This window comes from Furipterus horrens, unplaced genomic scaffold (assembly GCF_987537825.1).
Source record: "Furipterus horrens unplaced genomic scaffold, mFurHor1.1.pri manual_scaffold_8, whole genome shotgun sequence".
Classification (NCBI taxonomy): domain Eukaryota; kingdom Metazoa; phylum Chordata; class Mammalia; order Chiroptera; family Furipteridae; genus Furipterus; species Furipterus horrens.
In genome coordinates this window covers 88,646,175-88,673,704 of record NW_028327178.1, presented here as the reverse complement: position 1 = coordinate 88,673,704, position 27,530 = coordinate 88,646,175, and the positions used below count along the sequence as shown (strand labels likewise).

At 48.1% G+C, this 27,530-nt stretch overlaps 1 protein-coding gene across 2 annotated transcripts in view; it reads left to right on the top strand.

The window, feature by feature from the left end:
* The first annotated feature begins 2,873 nt into the window (after window positions 1-2,873).
* The window catches only part of SNPH (syntaphilin), a 38,311-nt gene continuing 13,654 nt past the window's right edge, over window positions 2,874-27,530 (top strand). For both annotated transcript variants that reach the window (XM_090286157.1, XM_090286155.1), the window contains exons 1-2: window positions 2,874-2,968; window positions 3,224-3,335. The gene's annotated coding sequence lies outside the window, so the exon portion shown is untranslated. The remainder of the gene's footprint in view (window positions 2,969-3,223; window positions 3,336-27,530) is intronic.

Here is a 27,530-nt window from a genome sequence, read left to right as displayed (position 1 = left end):
ATTCAAATCATTATTCCTGTATAATAAACACATTGTTTTCCTCTGATCGCTTTCAATATTTTTCTTTGTTTCTAGTTTTCAATAGTAACTAAACGTTATTTTTCTATTGTATTATTATTATTTGGTTTTTCCTCTTTGGGGTTTACCAGAAAGCTGGAGCGTGGAGCTTTATTACTCTGCTCTCTTTTGCTGCCTTTTTCCCCACAATTGAACCTGCATCTGGAGCCAAATGGTGGGAGAATAGAAAGAGACAAAAAAACAGCAGAGGCTTATCCTCTCTCAGGACCACAGCTACTCTGGAGAAGTGTCTCTTCCCTCAGAGTTCTAGGTCCCTCTGGGTCCCCATTGTCACAGCCACTGCTGCAGGATTGCCTGGAGGCTGGGTCATAAGACAATGGAGAAAAAACTGAAAAAGAAAAGAAAAATTATTTCTCCCACTCACCCTAAGCATTAGCGACCTCCTTTCCTGATCCTCAAGTCAGAACTAGGGGGATTCTCTGAGAGCTCTCTGTGTGTTGATTATCCAATTCCAGACTTTGGTTGCCTTGAAACCAGGCCAGGGGATACCAGAGAACACAAAAACGGTAAGTTCACTAGTACAGTCATAAGTCAAATTCTGGCCTTCCCCAATTTGCCTGCTAATATTTTCTCTTTAGAGTCCTCAAGTAGTTTCTCTATGCATTTTGTTCAGGTGTTATTACAGCATTCAGTGGGAGGAATGTGCTTAGCCAAACCTGGAATCAAAATTGCTTTGAAACTCAACAAATTTAAGTATTTCCCAATTAGTACAAAACAAAACTACTAATTTTGTTTTATGCTTAAAATTCTCATTCTTTGCAATTTACATTATAACTAAACACCAGTTCTCTTTTCAGTCACATGCTTTATGATGCTGAGGAGAGTTCTTTATTAGCATTTCAGATGGGAGTATTGTGGGTGGGTGGAGGTGTTGCCTAACTTTAGGGAAGTTCATTGTGGAGATTCCTGGGAAATATAGTCTTCTAAATATCAAGAAAAAAAAAAAAAAAAAGAGACCATGGAAGAGAGACAAAAAAGTATATTTTTAATGAGAATCTTGGAATTTATCTCCTGCTAAATAAACAGTAGTTACACAGCTTTCTTTGGTTTTACTTTAAGTGTGAGAAAAAGTCACTTATATAATTTAGGCAGGCCTTAGGGCAGATAAACATTTTATCAATTAACTTGTTAATAGAGCATTAGGGTGTTTTTTGTTTTGTTTTGTTCTGTTTTGTTTTTAGATAGCAGGCCTTATTTCACATGGCTTTTACAACTAGGGTTTCCTATTCCTGCTACAATTGCTCTACATGTTTTCCCTGAAAGCATAATGCAATGATGGTCATTGATCATCTGATAAAAGAATTCAACTTAATTGATTAGAGGGAAAAATATAACCAATGATGTATAGGCCTTTGTTGCAAAATTAGAGGCATTGTTATAGTGATTTACCACAAATCAGAGCTACAGAAAAAGGTTTAACTTTGAAAAGTAACAGTTAATTGAATATTTACTTTACTTAATTATTAATTATTTCTTCATGTACATTAGAAATAGTAACCAGACCAGTATTGCAATCACCATATAGTCCCTGAAGTCACTTCACAAATTCTTCTCCTGGAAAAGTCTGCTTAGTGTAGAGAGTAGAGGGTCCCAAGTTCAGCCTTGCCACAAAGCAGACAGAGACTTAAGGACTTAGTGTTCTTATAGAAGGCCAGGGCCTGGCACAATGCATGCATGCTCTCTGATTCACTTAGTATTTATTGAACACCTAACATGTGTTAGGCACTATTCTAGGCACTGAGGACGTAGTAGGGGACAGAACAAAGTTCCTTCCCTCACAGAGTGTACCTTCTAGTGGGGGTGATAATGAAGACTAACAAATAGTAAATACACAGCACATCAGCTGGTGGTGAAATACGCAAAACTAGGGCAGAGGGAGTGGGGAAGAGGGATGGTAAAGGAAAGCCTCCCTGAAACAGTGATACATGGCAGAGATCCGGAACAAGGGAGGGATGGTTTTGAGCAAAGGAATCACTGATCAGATAGAGCTGGTTCAGAAGGAGGTAGCCCCTTCCCACTGCTCCCCACTTCCCACCCATGGACCACATAAGAAACCAGGCCCAAAGAGTGACTTAGCATCTCTCGTGCAGATATCTCTCATTGCATAGCTAGAAGTGGATGGGTGAGGCAGAGAACACAGCTTTCTGGACTTTTCCCCCGTGTTTTCCCCCTTGTTTCTCCTGTGATAGTAATGGAAGAGAGAGGGAAAAAGTGTTTCATGAATATTTACTTTAGATTGTGATTGTTTATATTTCCATCTTTCCAATGATTCACCATCTTAACTTCAAAGGAAAACATTTTCGTTTTCAGATATCATTTTTCTTAGTAGTCCAAGTGCAGTTTTCATTAAATAACCCCAGTACCCAGAGGTACTCGGTTTGGCGAGTGAAAAATGTTCCTAAAGAAAATCAGATCAAATTACTATTTCACGTAAGCGGACTATGAGCCCGGAAGCGAGATTGGTATCATCGTCCCACTTTACAGGCCAGAAAGCTGAGGCCCAGAGAGGTTAAGGGACTCGCCCAGGGTCACACAGCCTTTCAGTGAACCAACACACTTTCTGCGATGCCCCACGGCCCAGCTCTAAGCACAGGCTGGTGTGTAGGTGAGAGAGGACGCACGCTGCATGCTCGCGTCTCCACTCCCACGCTCTTTGGAGCAAGGTGCCAACTATCTCTTTAAGAAGGAAAGTGAAGACCAGCCGCTTACGCAGCTGCCGGCGAGCCACCGACTGGCTCATCCCTTCCAACCACCTCACCCTCCCCTCCCCTCCGCTCCCTCCCGGCAGCCCCAGCCCCGGCGCGCACCCAGTTAGCCGCTTCCAGCAGGGGCTCCGGAGAGCAGTTCGGCGGCCCTGGCGGGGCAGCCGAAACCATGGAAGCCTTCGCAGGTGATGACGGGGACCCCGGGGACCTCCGGGGCCACCCCCCGGCTGCGCCCGCCGCAGCCCAGAGTGCCAAGTGCGGGGTGGGGGGAGGGGAGACGCGGACCGCACCGGGAGCGGAGCGAACGCCGGGCAGACAGCCTGCCCTCCCAGCTCCCCGGCTGCGGCGGCCCAGCTGTCAGCGGCCGGGGGCTCCGCTACCCGGGTGTTCCCGCCCGCGTTGACCCGCACCTGTCCTGTCTTTTTTCCCCACCGCCGCAGGTTGCTGATCAGGGCCAGGCAGCTGCAGCAGGGACTGCAGAGGCGCTGCGCCAAGCCGGGCCGGAGTGGTGCGAGCCGGCGGGGCTGCAAAGGGCGAGTGGACAGGACTCAGGTGAGGAGGCCGCGGGGAGCCGGGAGGGACCCCTGCACTACCCCGTGGTGGGTGGCGGGCGGGGGCCGCTCGCTGCGGTAGAATTCTCAGAGGGCACCGGCCGGGGAGGGGTTAACCGTGACTCATTCTTACCCTCCCTTCATTCTCCTACATCCTTATAATTGCACCCCACCGCCCTGAAATTCACAACTAGAGGATGCTGATTTCACGGGGAAGATGCCCAAGGTGGATGATTAGGAATATGTTAGGGACTCCCCTATTCCTGTTTGTTTTCCTCTTCCAACATTTGGCAAACATTTAAGCCTCTTTCCTCTTGGAGGAGGAGAAAGGGTACCTGGGGGTGGGAGAAGGATGGAACCCCACACCCAACCCAAGGTCAAGTGCCAGTGACTACCTCTTTCCCATATGCACCCCCCCACCCCCCTGCCAAGCATCAGGGCTTTGCGGTAGATCTGGAAAAATTGCCCGTGACTTCTAAAGTGGGAGGTCTCGGCCTCAATCTCCCTGGAGCTTCCGTGGGGTGTGATGCTTTCTCCTGCCACACGTCAGCAGGGACCTGGGCTGTTTGGAACACCTACTGGCCTGGGAAGCCCCATATTCGTTCCCTTCCTCAGCCCTGCAGATGAGGAGAGGCCTGGTTATGCACCGCTGGTTTCCTCCGCCTTCTCTGCCTGTCTGGTGGTGTGGGATGGGCTGGAGTTGCTTCCCAGAAAAAAAGGGATCTCTGCAGACTGGGTGGTGTAGGGGAAGTGCCGGAGATTGGGGTTCTAGTCCCTTTTCTTGCTAGTAGGCCACTAGTAGCCATTTTAAAATTCTTCCAGCATGGGTGTCTGTTTGTCTGCTCTTCTGTTCAATGCAGGAGTTGGATTAGATGGTCCCTACGATTCTAATGTGCCACTCAAGCAGCTCTAACACATCAGGGGGACCCCTCTCTTAAAGCAACCGTGGGTTTTAACTTGAGCATATGAAATAGTTGGGGTTTTCTTTGTTGATCTCTTTCAACTCTGGACTACTCAAGTGAAACATTGACCTTGTGGGTCTCAGGGAACGGAAGGCGAAAGACAGTCCTACACTGGCATCCCTGTGCCCTCACTAGGGTAACCTTTGTCAGGTTCCTTCACTTCCCAAGCTTCAGTTTCCTCATCTGTAAATCTGGAAGGAGGATATATGTCCCAAAGGGTTAATGTTAGGATTAAAGGAAACATAGAAAGTTGTGCCTGGCACATAGTAGGTTTTCAGTCTCTTCTACATCCCTGTGGATGGTGTCCCTGCCAGGGGATAATAAATGCTGGAGTGTCTTGGGCTGCTGGGCTGAGGGCCTAGGAAGCAACCAGGAGATACAAATGTTTCCGCTGCAAAGGCTGTGGCATCATTTGAGCAAATGATGGTCCCAAGGAAGGATGTAGAGCCCAGCACTGGGTTTAAAAAATCTTGGCATCTGAGAGCAGAGGCTCTAAGAGAACAGAAGCATCAGAATCTTGTGTGCCAGCAGAGGGGAAGGGACAAGGCTTCCTGCTTTTAAATGGACCCTGCTGCCTCTTCCTTCCCTTCCCCGGAGTCTCGCTAGAATCTCCCTGAGATGAGGCAGTTAAGTTTTTGGTGTCCATATTTTCTATTCTTTCTCTTCCCTCCTGCTGTCAATTTCAGCCTCACATTCATTCTTTCTTGCTTTGGCTTATTCCACAGAAACATTCTGTCTCTTCACAGCATGAAAAAGACAGTTCCCCATAGTACTGGGCAGAACATTTTGCCACTGTACCATTTGGGCCAAAAGAAGTTGTGATGTCCCCACCTGCCCTAAATCCTCCAGACAGAGGCCCCTTTTCCTCTCTATGTCTTCAACCTCTAGTCTGTGACTAGGCACAAAGTAGGTCTTCAGTAAGTTTGAGGAAATTATGGCCGTAAGCCAAGTAGGTTGGGGAGAAATTGCCAGAATGTGTTAATGGTATGTGGGAAATCACTTTTAAGTATAGGGCATTGTGCAGGTTGTTGGTTGTCATTTCTATTACTAATATTTTTATTATCACTATTGCCAGTGGCCACCAGTAGTTTTACCCTCTCCTCAAGTCAGGCTTAAAGGGGCTAGATGTGCCTGGGAGAGGGGCGTCGTTGATATACAGGTGGTGCTAAGAGGACCGTGAAGGGAAGAGGATTGGGAAGAGAGTGATTCCAGCCACTTGCTGTGTTTGGGGTTGGGGGATGGCAGATAAGAAGAATCAAGTTGGCCAGAATGGACACACAGTAGAAAATCAGGAGACCCAGGTCCCAAGTCTCATTCCACCACCTCATTGTGTAACCTTGTGCCAATCATACCTCCTCTTAAGACCTCTGGGTCTCCAGCTTTGACATGAGAGGATTGGACCACATGACCCCTAAGGTCCATTCTTGTTCTGACATTTTTTTCACGTGGATTTTGCTAAATAAAAATGAGACCATTATTACTCTCGGTATCCTTGATGGAGTACCAGACCATTACCTATCTCAGGTAATCCTTATGACAAATTATACCTAATTGAGAGACGGTGAGACTGAGGCTTAGAGAGACTGACTTGCCCAAGACTGCACAGCTAGAAGTGGCAGAACTGTTAACTGACACCAGGTCTATCTGACTTGAAAGAGCATGCTCTTGCGAAAGTTTCGTGACCTCCCCATCAGACCTTGCTGTCATTGCTGTGAGTTGTGTGTACACTGCATGTTGTACGTAGGGGTTTGAGAAGGGAAAGCCATTTCCCCAAAGTGATTACTGCAGAGGACTTGCTGGGTTGAAGAGTGCGTGAGTCAGTGCTGAAGAGTCTTCCTTTCACTGTGAGCTCTGCTGTGCTGGTGGGTGGTGGGTGCCCCTTTACCAAGGAGAATGGCTAGGAATGAATGACAGTCATGACAGGCTCACTTTTTGAGCGCTTGCTATGCGCTGTGCTGTTTTCCACAGGTTCACTTTTTTATTGCTCAGACAATCCCTTTATGTGGGCACTATAATTTTACCCATTTTACAAGTGAGAAAGCCAGGGCAGAGAGAAACAAGGGGTCTTGCCCAGAGCTACACAGCTAATTTGTTGTGAAACCTGAGAAGGTTTTGCTAGAAATGCACTGTACTGGGAGTCAAAGAGTGGCTTTCAGTCTGAGCCCTCTCATTGACTGAGCAGCTTTGGGTAGGCCAGTGTCCCTCTGAATGTCAGTGTTCCCATCCCCCAAATGGACTGGATGCATCTACTGGCTCTAAAAGACCTAAACGCCACCTGTCCCAGAATACGAGTGGAGAGGATTCCTTCTCTAGCTGAACATTCGTCAGCATTCGTTTGTTTATTAGCCATGCCCTGGGATGAGTGCACAGGATAGAGGAGAGAGTAAGGGTTGATCTTCAGTTTTAAGAAGCTCAGAGCTGACAGAAGGAGACAAATATTTAAACTGTCTAGGAACTGTGCTAACACTGATATGGGGTGTGATGGGACCAGGAGAGGGGGATGGTCTTTCTTACTCAGTGGTCAGGAAAGCTTTAGAGAGATGATACCATTGTCATCTCCTGATTTTTGGCATTGAGTTTGTGTGATGATGATGATGATGATGATGATAAATGTTCTACCCAATTTCGGATATTTCCAAACAGTTTTAAACACTTATTGGTTTTTGAACCCAGCAACCCCCAAAGTGGCCACAGACATCTGAGGGACAACTCCAGCTCACTCTGTAGCACAGTTCCAGTGGAACTACCCCTTTTTCCCAGGTAGGCCCAAACCTTTCCTGTCCTTAGGTGCTTATAGAGACAGGACTCTGAAATTCCTCTAGGGAAGCCTGTCAGATGCCTACAACCACACAACAGACTTGGGGACTTCTTCCTCACATCTGTCCTCAGCATTCCTCCTGTCTGAAGTCCCTAACACCTGGAGAGGTAAAGGCATTTGCCCAAGATTACTCAGCAAGGCTGGGCGTATAACTCTGGCCCAATGGCTGCATGTAGTTGTTCTGCATCCAGCTCACCAGAGGCCTGAGGGGCCATTGCTGCCTTGGATGGGAAGCTCACACTGAGTGACGGTTTGATACAGGTGATGTGAAGCTGGAGCTGAGGGCCCTGGGCAGGGACAGGCCTGTGTTCCGTAGGCTGCTTTGCACCTCTTAATAAACAGATATTTATGAAGTGTTTATCACATGCTCAGCAACGTTCTCTGAATTGAGGTGCTGAGCCATCAGAAGAGGGTGTCTGGGAAGCAGCCTGGTGCAGTGGAAAGAGCCAGCACTGAGGAGTTGGGAGACTCACCTCGGCTCTGCTGTGGTCTCCCTGGGTGGCCCAAGGCAGGGCCCTTTCTCTTCCACACCTGCAACATGAGAGTCAAAGGTGCTCTCTGAGGGCCTTTCAAGCCCTGGCTGGCTAACAATTCAGCAGCTCTTTCCTCTGTTCTGTAACCACGTTAGGGGGTACAAGAGTGGATAGGACACAGAGAAGTGTAACTGGAGGAAGAATGAGATAACACAACATGGGCACAAACAAGTGCCCCGTGGCTTTGCCAGAGGGAGAGGGCTTGGGAAAGGCACAGTTCAAAAGCCAGCTGTTCCGTGTTAGGGCGAGATGCAGATCGAGGTGGTTTGCTTTTTATTTTTTATTTTTTGAACCAGGAGGAGTAGCAGAAGCATGCTGTCATTCTGGGACAGGAAGGCAGAGCTGTGGTCCCCAGACTTAGATTTCAAGTATCAGTACATTTGGGGATCTCTCCTAGCTTAGCTGACCTTTAATTTTGCCACATAAGGACATTCAAATGACATTTATTAGCACCACGCCCTAACCAACAGGGCTGACTGGCCATCCTCAGATGACATTTAGAGTTCTGTTTATGATCACTGTCATAGACTGAAAGAGCATTTTAACACCTGTATCCCCAGAGAGAAGGCTGTATAATACCAGGCAAGAAAAAGGTACTTCTTCAAATTGAATCCATTTTGCTTTATTAAACACTCACTGCATTGTCCATATTTTGCTCATTTTACTACAGACTAGTGTCCTTGTGTTTGACTTTGGATTCAGGCTACTTGGGTTTGAATCCTGGCCAAGTTACTTTTTCTCTCAGAGCCTCTGATTCCTCATCTGAAAAAGGGGAAAATGATGATTCCTACCCCATAAGGTCATTGGGAGGTCCATGTGCCATAAGTAAGCATGTCAAACAAGGGACCTCAAACCCAGGTGTCTACAGACGCAAAACAGGGTGGGCTGTCTGGGGATTATAGCAAATTGAAAAGTGCTTGCTTGAAAGAGGCAGCTGCTAGCCGGCTCTTGGGATCTTCTGATTTATAAGACAGAAATCTGGATGTTTGGTTGTGACGTCTCTTGATTTTTAAAATGTGGTCAACTAGGCAACCTATTAAAATGCGTCTGTGGCAGGTGATCAGTCTGTGTCCTGCGGTGTAAAGTTCCAGATGCTGGACACGTAGTGCTTAGCGGATCAGCTGAGCAGGAGGGTGGAGAAGCGAAACAAGGCTGTAGAGGTGGGCCCGGGCCAGGGCATGCCTTGTCTGGGAGGCTAGGCAACACGTTTCCTTGGCAGCCTGTGATCATCTGCTTCTGGGCCTCCAGCCTCAAAGGCCCCGTTTGTGTCCCTTTCAGCAGCACTGTCGGGATCGAGTCTCTAGGGACTGAGGCCTCCAGACACCTCTGTGCCCCCTTGAAGTTGGCAATAGCTGGGCTTCCCTAGCACAGGGTCTTTGGAGGCTTGGTCGGCAGCCTCAGAAGAGGGAACTTGGCTGATGGCCTGTGCGGCCTGGCACAGAAGCCACCTTGAGAGACGGGCGTGGAGAAAGGCACTGGCAGCCCCTCAGTGGGAGGGGCAGCTCCTGTTCTTTGGAAGCCACGCTGGCCTGGTTGCCGAGGTCCTGCCCCCCTCTGCTTGGGCTCTGCTGAGGTCTGGACAGTAAGCAGTCTCTCCACATACAGCTTTGCCACATGACCGCCACTGAGGAAATGTCGGGATCTGGTTGTGGAGGAAGCCTAGAGCATTCTTGGAGAAAGACCTCCAGGAGTTCCTGATTAGCCGAGGAGCCCCACTGACATGGTCTCAGGGCATCCTGGGATTCAGATCAGAGCCTCTAATGACAGTGTATATTTTGTGGCTCCAGTTAATCAAATATTCATCAAGCACCTACCATGGGAAGGCTTTATCCCGGCCACTGTGGGGAAATGCAAAGAAGTGTTTACATTCCTTCGTTCTACCAATATGTGTGGAATGTCCAGGCACCATGATGTGGTCTCTACCCTCAGGGAGCTTTTTAGCCTGATTGAGATACACAAAGGGTGCACAGGGCCTGACTCACCGAAATATTAATCACAGCTGCCATTTGATGGTATGTCTTCTGAATATTAGGCACTAGCCACACGGTACCTGTTTCAGAGGGTGGATATGGGGATTGAGTGAAGGACACAGCACGGTGCCCACCACACAGTGCTGCTCAGTGAAAGGGTAGCTAGCTGCATTAGTGTTTACCTGGAAAACAGCAGTTCCAGAAGAAAGGTCAAGACGCATATGGGTCAGAGGAACAAGAAGAAACAAAACAATTCAGGCCCACTGAGCATATATTAGCCTCGTTTTATAGATGAGTAAGTAAGTAAGTGATTAGTGAACAAAATAATGGAACTAGCACTGAAGCACAGTTCCACTGGTGAGATAGGGAGTGTCTATAGTTAAGAAAACTGGGACTATCAGAAAGAAGAAACTGGCCAGAGTTATATAATAATGAAGTGGTGGGCTCAGGACGCTAACCCACGTATTTTGGGCATGGCTTCCCTATTGGGACAGAATAGTTTTCAGGGGTTAAAGATAATTGTCTATAGATACTCGAAGTACAGTCACAGGAGAGAACCTGGGCTGAGCTGGACATTCCCAAAGGAATTCTTGCAATGGGGATGGAGTTTGGAACGGCTGTACTTGACAGTCTTGCAATACAGAGAATCTGGAATTCTAGTAGGACCATTCACAGGTGCTACAAGTGGTGGGTGTCACTGGTGTTCTCAGGAGAAAGAATAATTGTAGGCTGGGGCTATCTAGAAAGACTTCCTGGAGGAGGAGGAAGAACTAGTGCAGGATCTAAAGGTCCGGCCGAGTAAGGGCTGGGGAAAGGGAGAGGAGAGGGACTGTGCAAGGTGAGCAAATCCTAGGGGAGTGAGTGCACCAGTCTGGCTGGACCATAGGGCTGGTGCCCCTCAGCAAAGGGCATCCTCCTGTTCTCTAGACCTTTTTAAATGGTGGAAATGGAGGCATAGTGAATCCTGGGTCTTTCCCAAAGCCTCATTAGGAGGCCAGTTTGGCGCTATTTCCACCTCTTACCTCTTTCATTGTACCGCTCACCTCTGTCCCGTCCTCCCTTTCAGAAGTGGCAGACTTTGGACATTGAGTTCAACTGGAGAAAGTCATGCCAGACTTCACCTCTGCGGTGAAGGCTGTGGGACAATCTAAGGCATCCAACCAAGGCCATCTTCTTCACATTTGGGGCACAGAGCCAAGTGGGGGAGCCTTGGCTCCTTCCACTGAAGCAGCCCTGGGCCTCCTAGAAGCTACTTGCTGCTCAGGGTGAGCACTGGCTACAGAGTCAGGCCTGGCTCATCTCCACTTCTGCTGCTTGTCAGGCAGATTTCTTACCCCTGGGGTCATGTTCTCATCCACCAAAGAGGGGCCTGCTGAGGTCCTCTGTGTGGAGGGGCCTGGTATACAGCAGCCGTGCCCTGTCTGTGGGCCTCAGCTGCTTCTCTGCCCCTCTGCAACTCAGCTCTTATCCAGGTTAATGGTAACAGCTATACTTTATAGCAGGCGCAGGGCCCTGTAACCTTACAGCATTGCCCTACAGCTATGGAGGAAAGTATTATTATAGAAGGAGAAATGGAGTCACAGGGAACGTAAGCAACCCATCCAGGGTCCCACAGCGATGATGTATGGCTGAGCTACCAAATCTCTGCCTCAGGGCCTGCATTCACCACCAGCAGCACCCTTTTTCTTCCTTTGTGTTCTTGCTCTTCCTCTCCCTCTTTCTGTTCTTAGGCCTGTGAATATCCATCCATTTCTCCTTCCTCGGCCCTTAGCTGGGCTCTCAAGAGCAATTCTACCAGCCCTGGGCCTGACTGGAGGGAGCCTGAATAAGACTAGAGAAGGGCATTTTGAAGTTTTGTTACTTCAGAAATGTCCCCAAGGGACTCTGGGACACATTCTACCCCAGGCCATCAGTACCCTCTCCGCAGGCCATTTCTTTCCACCTCAGTTACGTTTACTCACCCCAGTTCCCTCTGCCTAAAATGTTCTTCCTGCCACGACTGCTGTCTCTCATGTTCCTGTCTGTCTCAAGGCCCAGGCTCTTAGGCACCATGCCATGCTTTGTGCTGTCAGAGGATGGAGAGCACCTGATCCCTCCATGCCCACCCCCCCACCTCCCTTCGCCAAAGAGACTAGCTGTGTTGGTTGGTGCCTGGGGCCCAGCTTGGAGCTGGAGAACAACTGGAGCGGACTCCCTGTTTTGTGGCATCCTCTGGAAGGCCGCTCTCCGCCCCCACAGGAGGGGGCTTCTCACCCTGAGGGTTCTGTGTTTGGAAGATGAAGAATCTCAGAGTTTGGTAGGACTGGCCAGAGATTGTCATTGTAAAGAATCCCAGAGGCCAGCATTCAGATGAAGGAAACCAGGACCCAAACCTAGACGGGGGCAGACCCTTTGCCCTGAGTGGTCAAAAACAGAAAGCATGGACTTTGGCGTGGGACACACTTGGCTGACATCGTGGTCTCTACCGTGGACTTCCTTGGTGACTGTGGGCAAGTCACTTGATTTCTCTGACCCTTTGTTTCCTCAGTAGTAAAAACAAGCATCATAATCAGAACCCCAGCCTCTTATGAGCAAAGCTGGCATGAAATTAAACTAGATTAGAAGTCCCTTGTGTGTAAGGCACCCTGCACAGGGTTTAGCACACAGTAGGTGCTTAATAAATGGCATACCCTTCCATCCACAGTTAGAAAGAGAGAACTTTATAACTCCTCTAATTTTCCAAAGACCCAATGCATCTTCAGTTGGTAGTGAGCTCCCCTCTCACGGGAGGTATTTGAACTGGGATTAAGAAATGTTATTCAGAGAAACGGAGTTTCACACAGATAGGTATTGGGCTTTGAAACCTTCAATCTTCCCTGCCCTGAATTCCTGTGATTCTGTGAAGACTTGACTCGGATCTCATTAGTCAATTATTAGAAATCATTTGAGGTTTGGCTTGGATGTCTGTTCAGTCCAGATAAAAGACAGAATTCTGCCAGAGTTGCATGCTAATTGAAGGCTTTCTCCCAAGAGGTGGCCAGGCTCAAAACAAAACCAGGTCCAAGAAGAGCTCTAGCAGCTCCTGTGAAGGGAACCTGACTGGGGTGACTGGGGCATGTGGCTAAATGTTCAAGTTGAATTTTGGGAGGGCTATGCCATGACTGATAGAACAAACTGCCTAAGGCAAGGACTGTGTTTGATTTACTTCTGAGTCTCCAGAGCCCAGCTCAAGCCAGGCACACAGGAAGTACTCTGGAAAAAAAAAATGAGCAAATGCAAAGTAGTCTTGGTGTCCATAGCAGATGGAATCCTGGCTTGAGAGGTTCATAGAGTAACCCGAGAGGCCAAGTGGCAGTGTCATACTCCACGCACATGTGTGCACATCTGTGTGTGTGTGCCTGGCTTCCTGCTTGCTGCTGCTCCTTCTCCTTCTCTTGCCCCTCCCCCTCCTTTTCCGTGTTCCAGCTTTACTGAACTATGATCAACACACGACAAGGTGCACATATTTAAAGTGTGCAATTTGGTTAGTTTTTACATAGTATCTAACCCACAGAACCATCACCACAATTAATAGTGAACGCATCCATTGCCCCCAAAAGTTTCCTCTTGCCCCTTTGTAGTCCCTCCCTCTTGTGCCTTTCCCGCCCCCTGACCCTCAGGCAACCACTGATCTGCTCTTACTACAGATTACTTTGCATTTTCTAGAATTTTATATAAATGGAATCATACAGTATGCACTCTTCTTCTGGTCTGGCACCTTTCACTCGGCATAATTATTTTGAGATTCATGTTGTTGTATATATCAAGAGTTTATTCCTTTTGATTGCTGATAGTATTCCATTGCATGGGAGGATAAGCCATGATTCGTTTCTCTCTTCATTTGTTGGACATTTGGGTTGTTTTGGTTTTTTCTTTTAGAAATAAAGCTGCAGGAGTGTTTGTATATAAGTTCTTTTTGTAGACATATACTTCCCTGTTCTCATAGGTGAATACCTAGGAGTGGAATGGCTGTATTATTTGGTAAATATATATTTAACTTTTTAAGAATCTGTCCAAGTATTTCCAATGTTGTTGTATCATATGTGTACAAGAACTCCAGCTCCTCCACATCCTCACCAGCAGATTTTAATTTTAACCATTCTAACAGGTGTGTAGTCATCTCTCCTGTGGCTTTAATTTGCATTTTTCAGTGTGTTGTGATGCTGCGCACCTTTTGTGTGCTTACTTGCCATCCATGTGTCTTCTTCGGTGAAGCGTCTGTTTAAACATTTTGCCCACTTAGAAATCTTTAAGCATTTGGTTATTGGTTGTCTTATTGCATTGTAACAGTTCTTTATATATTCCAGATAGAAGTTCTTTGCCAAGTATATATATATATATATGGCAAATATTTCCTCCCAGTCTGTGTCTTGCCTTAGAGGGCCCTGTGGGAGCATCAGACTCTGCATACATGTGAGTGCGTAGGTGTGAGAGAGACACAGAGAGACTGGCTTCCTGAGAGACCCCTGCTTCTGAGTCAGTCTTCCCCACCAACGTCTAGAATCATGGAAAGACAGTGCCCACAGGTACTTAAAGTGCACGCATCTCAACAGCTTCATTTTGCAAACAGGGAGCCTGCGTCCCTGAGATCCCACGGGGTGCAGCGTCAGGGCTCCCACAGACCTCTGACATCTAGAAGAAGCAGGTCCAGGGCTGGATGCCGTGGTTTCTTTTATTCCTGTGACCTAGGTGAGTTGGGTAACTGTTCTGAGCTCCTCTCGGCTTGCCTATAAGACGGCACAGCAGTGCCTTCCTCTGGATGAAAGACCGGAGCCGACCTTCTAGCTGACCATCCCGACTTCACGCACCATCCACTGCCATCAAAAGGCCTTTGGGAGGCAGAGGAGGAGGAGCCACACTGGGTCCAGTTGGGGTGTGCCGGCTGGAGCAGTGCTGGAGAGCCTTGCCGGCTTTGCCTTGGGCTGTAGAGCCTGGCGGAGGGCATCTTCACCTCTTCTGCCTCGGCCCTGCACTGCTCACCAGGAGCACACAGGCTTAAGCCAAATGCCTCTGTGTGTGTGTGCATGCACGTGAGTGTGTGTGCGCACAAGTGTGTGAGTGTGTGCAGTGTGCGCATGCACACAAGTGTGAGTGTGCAGTGTGTGCGCGCACAAGTGTGAGTGTGCAGTGTGCGCGCACAAGTGTGTGAGTGTGTGCAGTGTGTGCGCGCACACAAGTGTGTGAGTGTGTGCAGTGTGTGCGCGCATGCAAGTGTGTGAGTGTGTGCAGTGTGTGCGTGCACGCAAGTGTGTGTGCAGTGTGTGCGCGCACACAAGTGTGTGAGTGTGTGCACAGGAATGTGTGAGAGTTTGTGTGTGCACGAGCATGCATGTGTGTGCAGGCTTAGAAACTCTCCAAGAAGGTCCCCAGGCGGAGATGTGTGTAGCCAGCCTGTGTGCTGTTGGTGTGAGGTGTGCTCCAAACGGAGCGCGTGTGGGTCCTCCACGGAGGCAGCCATGGATGCCGTCTCCTGGGACGCTGTGCCCAGGCGTCCGCACTGGAATCAGGCTTTGGAAGATAAGTAGGTGTGACAGGAGGAGCGTGGAAGGGTTTTCTAGGCAGGGGACCCCACAGAGGCAAAAGCATGGGGAATCCACAAAGCGAGGTCAGAAAAAAATGTGATGGGGGACCCAGCTGACAGGGACGGCAGTGGTCAGGTTGTCACAACAGCTCTGTGATGTAGGGGGTGCTATCTCCATTTTCTAAATGGGACCCTGAGGCACCGAGAGGGTGTGTCCTTAAGCCTGTGAGTCAGTGGCAGAGCTGGGTGTTGTGACCCTCACAGCTGTGTTCTGTCCGCTGTGTCCTGGGGGAGAGGGACGGTGGCACTCTCTCATGGCCCCTTGTCCTGGTCCCTGGCTAGTGCGTGGGGTTCTCAGGACTCCAGGCCGGCCACCTGGTTAGTTGCCTGACTTCCTTCAGTAGCTGTTTGCTAGGCCTTGATTCTCAGCGCAGCCCTTTCTGGGCACCTGGGAAGACTCCCAGCTGCTGAAGGCACGATGCCCACTTCTCTCAGGGCTCCCGCAGGCCAAACGACAGCTAGCCAGATTCTCAAGCCCAGGCGTCGCTGCTTACAGTGCCCAGAACTGCCACTGTCACTCTGGGTACTTGTGTGTTTTAAGCTGGCTTTATTGCCATCCTGGAGCAAAAATGGGGTTCTGTTGTTAAGGGAGAGGGGGCACTGAATGTTCAGGGGGCAGGGATTAGCCTCCATCACCCCCAACCTCTCCAGAGGCCTGGGCATCATCACAATTCTTCCCTCACCCACGTTCCCCACAGCCCAGCTTGCTGGGACCCTAACGAGCCTACCTCCTAAATTTCTCTTGAATCCACCTTTGCTTCTCTCCCTTCCTCTTCTCCACTCCCATTTCAGCTCTCCTGGTGCCTCTCATCAGAGCTGGTACGGGGTTGTCCTCTGTAATGTAAACCTGACCTCGTCATTCCTCTGCCCAAAACTTTTTTTCTGTGGGCTCAGATGGCCCTCCCAGCCTTCTTCCCACTCCCCTCCTGCCCTCCACACTCTCTGGTCTACACGCGGCCCCTGGTGTCCTACTCCTTCATGCTCGGCAGGATTAACGCCTGCCCCCTGCTTTGAATCTGGGGTGCGCCTACGCAGACAGCTGTGCACCCATCCTCAGAGCCCTGCTCAAGGGCTCCTCCTCCTGAGTTCTGCACAGAGACTCCCTCCCCCCTCTGCCCCACCCCCCTTGCCTGACCCATGCTTCAATACTGGGACTGCCAGAGGGGCCACCCAGCACAACAGACACATGGCAGATGTTGACTGAAATGGCCCCCCCAGAGCTGCCACACGGAGAAGTGCTGCCATCATGAGAGGGGAGAAGCTTGGGGGGTGGGGGGGTGCTTGCTTTCCATCTGGGAGCTAGGCCACTTCTGAGCCAGGTCCCTCCTGGAGGCCTCAGTTTTCCCCTCAGCCACAAGGCAGAGAGACAGAAAATGAGCATCTGGGATAATTCTTGTGCTTGAACTTGAACTCCTTGCCTTTTAGTGGGTAAGGCTAAGTGCCAGCGGTATTGTCCAGTGGAAAATAAGCTGATGTGCATGTGTTATGGTGGAGAGTCGACCGGCAACTCGGCCCTTTAGGAAAGCAGTTTGGCAGCATCTTCATGCTTTTTGACCTTACAAATCTACTGGGGGTCCATCCTGAGGAAATAAAGCTAAATACAGAAACATAATTATGCACAAAGATATCTGTTACAACATTCTTTTTGATAGGGAAAAGTCTAAATGGTCAACAAAGGGGCAATGTTAACTATGATGGACCCATGAAGTAAAATATTATGCAGCCTATAAAATACTTCTTTTAAAGCATATGTCATATTATGGGCAATTCTTAAACCATGTTAATTTTTTTAAAGATACAAAGGTTCATACATACCATGCTTATAACTGTATGAAACTAATATCCCCCCAAAAGTATTTTTTCTGTTCCTGGAAAAAAACTAGAAGAGGCAGCAATAAAATTAATCAGTGACTTATCTTTGAGTAGCAACACTGGAGATCTTTTTAAGGTATATGCTACTCTCAGACTATAATAACTATTTTCATAAATATACTTAACATTTAAAAATACCCAGTCAGAGCTAAGGGAGCACGTTTTAATTCATGACCTTCTTGGGATAAATTATTCACTTGTTTCTGGGCCTTGGTTTATAAAATAAAGGAAAGAAGCTAGTGTTCATTGGGGAGTGTGTGCCAGGCTCTTCACATGCATTATCTAACTAAATCTTCACCACTGAAGCCCTGTTTTTCAGATGAGGAAGCTAGAGTTCATGGTCAGTCTGCTTAGAAGTAAGTTTCCAGTGGGATCCTGCCCTTTGACAAAGCCCCTGCTCTGCACACCCCACCCCCAGCGGTCCCTGTGACTAGGAAGGTCTCTGTCTGCTCAGGGGGTGAGGCAAGTGGGAGGGACACCTGCGAGCCTGTGCAGGAGTTTCTCTCACAGGGTGGGGAGGTGGGTGTTTGCCAGCAGGTGGGAAGAGGTGTGTGTTTTGCTGACTGCAGCCAGAGCTGGTGCTCTCTGCTCTACCTCTAACCCAGTAGCCTTTTCCTGAACAGGGTGCCCCTCTCAGCCCAAGTCCCCTGTTCTGTGTTCCCAGCCTCCTTGTGTGTCCTAGCACCCTGAATTCAGAGCTGCAAGCCTAGGGCTCGAGTCCCAGTTCTGCCACTGATTTACCTGCTGACACCCAACCCCGACCGCATACCCTCTACCTATCAAATGGGACTGACTAGATAAGAGATTCCAAACCCCAATGCTAGGCAGCTACCACAACAGTCCAGGGGTGAGCGCAAGAGCTCTGATAACAACGCTGGCCCGTCTCCGGCACGCTGCAATGAGGCATGAAGGCAGCAGGATCTTTGGGGTTAAGACAGGTTAGAAATCTGGACCTATTAAAATATGAAAGCTCTCAATGTATAAACGTTGACTAAAATTAAAATACATATACATATACGGAAAGTCATCTGTAGGCACAATGGGCACTAGGGGCTGCCAGCTGGGGACTTCTGGAGTCGCCTGACTCTGAGCACCTTCAGGCTTTGACCCTCCGGTTCCTGGATTCCTGCTCTACAAACCCTGCTGGAATTAGCGCTGGGCAGAATGAGACCCAGGCCTGCGAGAACAGGAAGGCCAGTCTGCTGAGGAGGATAGGCCTTAAGTTTGGCTCTCCGGGGCCCCAGTACACGCCTGAGGCAAACATGTAGGCCTTAAAAGGGTCTGTCCTGCTGCCTGCCGGAAACTGCAGCCCAGCTGTGGCTTGCGGGTTGTTGTGTGAGAGACTCTGTGCTTGGCAGCTTGACCTCCCTTTATGGTCATAACAATGATTAACCTCACATGCAGATAAGGAAATTGGTCCTGAGTGGAACTGGCCTGAAGGCATATAACTCCCAGCTGAATCCAGGCATGTCTGACACCCCCTGAGGTCATGCGTGATCATCATCACGCCTTCGGTGGGGACGCTGGTGCTGGAGCTAATGGCAGTGTTTAGTAGAGAGAGCAGAGAACACAGACATGGGAATGATTACTTGTGCACACTTGTGCATAAAAACAACTAGACCTAATGTGTGCAAATCTGTGTACTGGATACGTATGCTTAGCACAGTCAGTTCTCATTGTTTGTAATAGTTGTGTTCTATAAAGCCACTGCAAACCCTGAATTAGTGAGTACTGGACCACTGCTTCTGGGGGAAAATACAGGGCTAGAAACCAAAGATGACCCCAAATAGCATCAGCAATCTTGAGAAAGAAGAACAAAGTAGGAGGGATCACAATACAGACACATAGATCAATGGAACAGAATAGAGAGCCCAGAAATAAACCCATGTCTGTACAGCCAATTAATATTCGATTCAGGGGGCAGGAACATAAAATAGAGTGAAAATAGCCTCTTAAATACATGGCGTTGGGAGGTCTGGACTGGTACATGCAAAAAAATGAAACTAGACCACCAACTCACATCGTACACCTGAATAAACTCAAGATGGAGAAAAGACTTAAATATAAGTCGTGACACCATGAAAGTCTTAGAGGAAAATATAGGCAGTACAATCTCAGATATCCCACACAGCAATATTTTCGCCAATATATCTCCTAGGGCAAGGGAAATAAAGGAAAGAATAAACAAATAAATAAATGGGACTATATCAAATTAAAAAGCTTCTGCACAGCTAAAGAAAACATCATTAAAATGAAAAGGGATCCAACTGTATGAGAAAACATACTTGCTAGTGATACCTTGGACAAGGGTTTGATCTCCAAAATATATAAAGAACTCATGTGACTCAACACTAGGAAGACAAACAATCCAATTAAAAAATTGGCAAAGGACCTGAATAGACACTTCTCCATAGAGGGCCCATAAGCATATGAAAGAATGTTCAATGTCACGAGCAGTCAGAGAGATGCAAATAAAAACCACAATGAGATACCACCTCACACCGGTCAGAATGGCCATCATTAACAAATCAACAAACAAGTGCTGGTGAGGATGTGGAGAAAAGGGAACCCTGGTGCACTGTTGGTGGGAATGCAGACTGGTGCAGCCACTGTGGAAAACAGTATGGAATTTCCTCAAAAAACTAAAAATGGAACTCCCTTTTGACCCAGTGATTCCACTGCTGGGATTAAACCCTAAAAATCCTGAAACACCAATTCAAAAGAACCTACGCACCCCTATGTTCATAACAGTGCTATTTACAATAGCCAAGTGCTGGAAACAGCCTAAGTGCCCATCAATAAATGAGTGGATCAAAAAATAGCAGTACATTTACACTATGGAATACTATGCAGCAGAAAGAAGGAACTCCTACCTTTCGTGACAACATGGATGGAACTGGAGGATATTATGCTAAGTGAAATAAGCCAGGCAGTGAAAGACAACTAACATATAATCTTACCTATTAGAGGAACCTAATGGACAAAACAAACAAATGAGTAAAGTAGAACCAGAGGCGTGGAAGCAAGGAGGAGACTGACAGTGACCAGAGGGGAGAGGGAGGGGGGATATAGGTGAAAAGAAAGGGAAAGGTCTAGTCAAGAAACATGTAGAAATGACCCATGGACATGGGCAGTAGGGTGGGCACTGACTGTGGGAGCAGGGAGGGGAGGGGGCAGAGGAGAGCAAAGGGGGGAAATTGGGACAACTGTAATAGAACAACAATAAAATATTTAATTTAAAAAATGTACGGAAATACCCAATACCAGGTAGGTAATAATAAGTGCCAGACTTAAAAAGAAAAGGATAAGAAAAGAAAAAACAGGGCTAGGTTCCTGTGAGCCTTTGGTCACAAGTTTCATCAACTGATCAATACATAAACTTGTTTTATGTGTATTTCTGTTTAAAGGCAACTTCCTTAATATAGATTGTTGATTCATTCATATTGAACTCATGCCAACAGCCCTATAACTACACCTGAATGGGGTGTACCTGACACACGTATTTTCTCAGTCAGGCATATCACGGTGACACTAGACAGGACTTCAGCACTACACTTGCAGGCCACATAAAACAGCAAAATCAACAAAAAGCACATGGCACTGATAGACCACAAAAAGGAAACTCGTTGAAAGGTTGAGAGATGAAACAAGAAGGTTGCCTTGTTCCACCTCAGCAGAAAATGTGGCATCAGGCAACTCAGATGTTTCTACTGCTCGGGACATGTCCAAGAATGACACGCAAGAACCATGAGTATCGACTTGAGGGTTACAAATAAATTGTAGGGAGTGGGTGAATTCACAAATTCGGAATCTGCAAGTCAGGAGGATCAGCTGTGTATCTTTCATCTTTTTCTGGGGCTGCTGTCAGGATTTGGAGTTGTTGGAAAAACTAATTGGATTTGCTGAGTGCAGATGTCATTTGGAGGGGCAGCTGGCATCGGTTCTGAGTCCCACTCTCTGGGAGGGGTGAAATGGAGAGAACACCCTCTAGCTGGGGGTGAGGGGTGACAGAAGGGGGAACTGAGAGAATAAATGTGGAGCACACAAGATGGTGCCTGGCAAGATGCTGATGAAATGGTAGCTTGAACACTATGCTGCTTGAATTCATGCTTTCCTGTAAGATGCAGTTATTAGGAGTTCAGCACTCAAGACCCTGCTAGATGCTGAAGATTCAGAGCTGACTGAAACCCTTCTGGCTCATAATCTAGTAGGAGAAACAAGCCACGTAAATTGGTACTATGTGTCAAGACAAAAACTATAATACTATGAACAAAATGTCACAGAGCTTTTTTTGTCCCTTTCTTGATTTACTAAGAAGCTCGCCCTTACTTGGGTGGTGACATCAGTGAGTGTAGACCTATGTGTTTACTCAACAAATATTTATTAAAGATCTGTGGTGTACTAGGTACTGGGAATTAAATAAAGAACAAAATGGGCAAATATTCTCACCTCTCTGGAGCTTATATTCTAGAGACAATAAGAAAAATAAATGCATAGGTATATTAGCTATTGCTAAGAACTGTGAAGAAAATAAAGCATGGGAAGAAAGAGAGGGAGTGCTGGGGGAGTGAGGGCTGTAATTTAAATAAAGTGGTTAAGGAAGGTTCACTGAGAAGGTGACATTGGAGCAAAGACCTGAAGGGGGAGAGGGAATGCACTGGGCAGAGGGAACAGCATGTGCAAAGGCCCCGAGTGGGAGCAGGCACGGAGGCAGAGAGGCTAGAGCAGCATGAATGAGGGGGAGTGGTAGGCAAGGTCAGAGACACAAGGAGTGGGGGACAGGATGCGGGGCTTTACATTAGCCACAGTAAGGAGTTTGGCTTCTATTCCAATCCAGGAGCTCGCGCTCTCCCTTAACCATGAGAACAAGATGGGAGCACTGGGCAGTTTTTGAGCAGAGGTGGGACATGATCTAATTCATATTCTAAAAGGATCCCTCTGGCTACTGTGTCAAGGTTGCAGGGGTGAGACCACTGCCATCGTCCAGGAGAGAGATGGTGGCTTGGACCAGGGAGGGAGCATGAGGTGTTGAGTGGCATCACATAAGGATCAGGAGTTCATATTTTGGACATATTCACTTTAAGATGCTGTGTTAGATCAAACTGGCAATGTCCTGGAATTTTCTTGTTTAGTAGACAACGATTGGTTAGTGATTTTTTTTTCTCTACTGCTCAGCACACATCCAGGAATGACATGCAAGAACCATGAGTATTGATTTGAAGATTACAAATAAATTGTAGGAAGTGGATGAATTCACAAATACATAATATGCAAATCAGAAGGGTCAGCTGTGTATCTTTCATCTTTTTCTGGGGCTGCTGTCAGGATTTGGAGTTGTTGACTAATTGGATTTGCTGAGTGCAGATGTCATTTGGAGGGGCAGCTGGCATCGGTTCTGAGTCCCACTCTCAGCGTTGCCACCTACTTGCCATGCGCCATCAAGCAAGTTCACTGGTCTCTGCAACCAGTAGACCTAAGTAGGGTGTGAGTGATTCTGTAGTCAAGGATCCTGAGATACAAAACATTATACATGTTCAGATTAAGATTTTGGAGCGGGATAAAGATGTAATATATATGAAGAACATTAAGAATAAGATATATTTAAGTGGCCCTGGCTGAGTAGCTCCGTTGATTAGTGTCATCCCATACACCAAAATGTTGCGGGTTCAATCCCCCATCAGGACACATACCGGAGGCAACCAATCGATATTTCTTTTTCTCCCTCTGCCTCTCCCTTGCCCCCCACACCTTCTCTAAAAGCAATAATCATATCCTCGGTTAAGGATTTAAAAAAATAAAAACACTATATTTAGGTGAATAAATAATCACTACTGTTCATGGAGTGTTTTCCCTGTACCAGCTCCTTGCTAGGCAGTTAGCATGTGCCCTTGCTACTCATGACTGTCCTCATGCACAGCTGTAATTGGCCCCATCTTACAGATGACACTGCAGCTTAGAGAAGTGAAGTGACATTTCTACTGTCATAAAGGTAGTGGGTGGTCGAGTTTGGAAATCAAATCCAGGCATATTTGAGCCCAAAGCCACGATTTCTTTTTAGATTAGTTGACCTCTCAGCAACAAAGGGCTTTTAAAACAGGACATAGAGACTTACAGAATCTCCCTTTTAAAACATTTTTAAATGTTCACTTTAGCTAAATTAAAGCATAGGACAGCTTCTCCAGAGAGGGAGGACTTCTCGGGAGAGGGGTTTATTATTTCCAACCCTCTTCCCGCAAACATGAGCCGTGTTGGACCTGTCAAAGGCCCTGGGTCTTAGTGAAGGAAATGCCGTCCGAAATCAGCCGGACAGGAACCAGCTGCTAGGATGGCCGAGAAGCTGGCAGCTGGAGGAGAGAGGGTGGGGGAGAGGGGATGGAGGATGCTGCCGTGGGGTCAGCATGCCTCCTGGGCTAAAACAGAAGTGGTTTGATGAGCCGGGCTAGTAACTCCAGGCACAGCCCCCGGAAACTACAAGGAGATAGATGAGACTTGGCTTTCAACAGGAGCAGCCTGCCCAGGGTGGTTGGTGGCACTGGGATCAGCTGGCTTTCAGCCTCATGTCCCTGCTCCTGGAGCTCACACTGTGGCCTTTGGCAAGTGCTCTGTTTTCTGCTTAGAAAATGTGGCAGTTGGATGAGATTGTCCTGAAATGCCAGGAGAGGAGAGAGAGGAGGAAATGAGTATGAATGAGAGAGAGAATATGAATGAGAGTGAGTTAACGTAGTTCCCAGTTGGTTTTGGATTCCCAGGAAGCTCTCTGATTTCAGGTTGAGTCAGGAACTATCTCCATGGAAAGGGGCAGTGGTCCCAGGCAGATCAGATCCACGGCCACATCCCCGTAGCCCTTTGGCGCTTGTGTTCCACGGGTGCTTCACCCTCACACTTGTGAAGCACAGCACACACAGTGTGGCTTGGATGAGCTGAGGGCATCATCTTTCCTGTTTTAGGATCCTCCTCGCAGGAGCCCAGTAAGCATCCCTCTTCCCCTACAGCAAATCCCATGCAAAAATATTGCTTTTAGGATGCCTTTGGTGGTGGTGGTGGTGGTGGGTGGGGCTTTATTTCTCCTAAAAAAATTGGTCTGCTTCCCGCTCTCTTTTAACCATGAGAACAAGAAGACTGGGCATAATTTCTCATTTTGCATCGGTGGCCAGGAAGCTCCGAGTCAAACCTGAACCTTATTATTGCTGCCGTCATGTCTGTCTTTGTGGTCAGACTGTGGGATTCCCTTCTTCTGGCCTTGGATTCCATGTGTATTTTACTACATGTCATTTGTGAGCTGCCTTAGAGTTGGTGAGACTTCTCCTCTTACCTCCAGGCTTTCCTTCCAGGACTTCTTTACTCATCAAGCTATGCTTTGCTCTTATTTTATTGCACTTTTGCCTGGATTCAGAGGCGAGGAGGGGTGGGGGCTCTGGCACAGGAGCTGCGTCACTAGTCAGGAATCAAGCTCTCACCCCACTTGCTAGGCAACCTCAGACAAATCACAGGCTCTCTCTGAGTTTCAGTTTCTCCCATAAAACGATGGGCTGTGTCAAAGTCTACCCAAGCTCCTTTCCATTCTAGAATCCTAGGGTGTGTTAGCCCTTTTTGGTACTTGGGATAAAAGCAGGGAGGGCACCTGCTCAAGGACCCAAGAACCAGGACAGAGATCTGGAAAAAAGGGAGAATCCTTAGAGATGGAGGTCCCTCTTCTCCTTCCTATGATGCTTCAGAGCTGGAGCCTCAGGAGCAGGGGCAGGTTGAGGAGCCAGGCTTTGGCTTGGCAGCTTTGTCAGCCAGGAAGCCCAGGGAAGCATATGCTGCAGCCAAGGTCACTGAAGGGCCTCCATCTGCCAGCAGCCACTTGCCAGGCAGCCACCGAGCTGGGACTAGCCCCACGGTCCCTCTGTTCCCAACACCTCCCTATGGCTGTCTGCAGAGGGGCAGCCTTAGAACACAGCTGGATGGTGGAGGGATGGAAACCAGCATTCCGCCTGCTGCTTCTCTCCATATCGGAGGCCTGCCAGACGCTGCCCTGGAGAGCCACCCACGGCAGCTGGCCTGGCAGAGGTGCCAGGAATTTCAGAGTCAGCCCCTGGCCTGGTCTGACTTGCCCTGAGGGGGTAAAGCAAAGACTCTCTGAAGAAGAAAAAAGAGATCCCCTTCAAGAAGCGGTGATAGTAATATAGTAATAACAGGAAATGTTCAGTCTTCCAGTTGCCCAAGAATGTCCCCCATCCCTCCATTCATTGCCTTGGCTGGGTCCTGAAGAGACAGACGGATCAGGAGCGAGATTCCCACTGAATATACGAGGCAGCTGAGACTGAAAGAGGTTTAGGCCCAAGGTCACCAGGAGGGACCATATGATGTGGCTCAGGGGAGCCGAGGGTCTCTCGGTGGGGGGCTAGCACAGTCCCTGGGCTAAAGGCTGGGTCACAGCAACTGTTGGAAGACCTGAGAACAGTGGTGCTCACAGCGAGGGCTTCTCCTTTGCCCACATGGCTGATTCCTGGAGGAAGAAGGGAAGGCTTACACAGTCTTCCCTGCCTGCTTGCCTCCTGTTTCCGGGACGTCTGTTTTTATGGAAGCGTGAGGAGGCCAGGAGGTAGAGATATAACCCCCTCATCTTACCATGGTCTGAGAGTCTCCTGGGAAAGGGAAGTTTTCCTCTTTCATGCAGCCAAGTGATATGTGTCCCAGATCTCTTGTATCATGAGACCTTCCAGATACAGTAGAAATGTAGGTGCTCATGTCCTGGAAGTCCAAGGCATGACCTTGAGTGATCTTACAACCTCTGCAGCTTCGGGTTTCCCATATGTCAGATGGAATAGTCTCTACCTGGCCTCCCTCCGCGGGGAATGTGTGAGGATCAGATGGAGTGTGCACCTGCAAAGCCTTCAGAAGGGGCGGTCTCAGGTGGCACCTCCTCCAGGCCGACCCAGAGTCAGGAGCACTGGGGAAGAACCGAAAGTCAGGAACGTGAAGGAGGGATGGCTTAGTTCCTGTCCTGTCGCCACTTGCTGAGCCATCCTGGGCAATTTTCTTCCCCTTCCTGGACCCTGCCTATCCTTTCACAACTGTTCATTTAAAATATATATTATATATGTTTTTAAATTTTTATTGAGATATAATTCACATACCATAAAATTCACCCTATAAAAATGTACAATTCAGGGGATTTTAGTATTTCACAAAGCTGTGTATTTATCACCACTATCTAATCTCAAAACATTTTTATCAGTCCAAAAAGAAACTCCATGCCAATTAAGTTATTTCCTGTTTCTCCTTCCCCCAGCCCTTGGCAACCACTAATCTGCTTTCTCTCTGTATGGACTTACCTGTTCTGGACAGTTCATATATATGGAATCATACAATATGTGGTCTTCATGTTTGGCTTCATTCATTTAGCCTGATGTTGTCAAGGTTTGTGCATGCAGCGGCATGTATCTGTATTTCATTCATTTTTAGGACTAAATGATATTCCATTTTATGTATATACCACATTTGTTTATCCGTTCATCCACGGATGGATACTTCGTAGTTTCCTCCTTTTGGCTGTTGTGAACAGTACTGCTATGAGCATTCCTGTACACGTTTTTGTTTGAACACCTATTTTCTATTCTTTGGGGCACGTGCCCACTGGTGGAATCACTGGATCATGTGGTAATTCTATGTTTAACCTTTGAGGGCCCGCCAGGCTGTTTTCCACCGCAGCTGCACCATTTCACATCCCAGCAGTGGTGCACAAAGCTTCCATTTTCTTCACATTCTCACCTAGACTTGCCCATCCTTTCCATTCTAGCCATCCTGGTAGATGTGAAGTAGCATCTCAATGTGGAAAATATATATGATGTAGATTTTTAGCCTGCAAGACCTTTTAAGAAAGTGATCTTACTTCGATGGTCCGTATGTAGAACACATACGAAAGGAGCCTCTTCAGGTGTGATTGGGGGGAGGCCTGAGCTCTCCCCCTCAGCAGTCCCAGAGGCCAGTGGCTTCCAGACCACTGCACCCCATGCCCTCCAGGCCCTGGAATCCGAGTCTGACTCCCAGTCTCACCCTGGTGGCCTGGGGAAGCCAACAGCATTTGGCGCTGTCGTGGGCCTGTCCTGTCATTGTGCTGGGGGTTGTCATGGTGAGAAGAAGGAGTCCATGGCTCCCATCTCTGGTGCCGGCACTGAAGGCAGCTTGGACAGGAAACGGGAAGCGAGCTGGAGAAATGCCACCCCTGCCTCCCTTCCCAAGTCCAGGAAGAAAGGTCCTGGGTCTCGCTCACAGTGTGGAGGAACGTCGTGGCGGGTGAGGCCATGAAGCCGGTGGAAGGTTTGCTGCCCTGGATGACCATCACAGCACTCATCCTCTGAGACCCCGAGTGTGGCATCTGGGAACACTCCCAGGCTAGCCCTTCATCTCCCATGGCTCTCCACATTAGCACTCTGGGAGCCCCAGGCGCTCTGCTG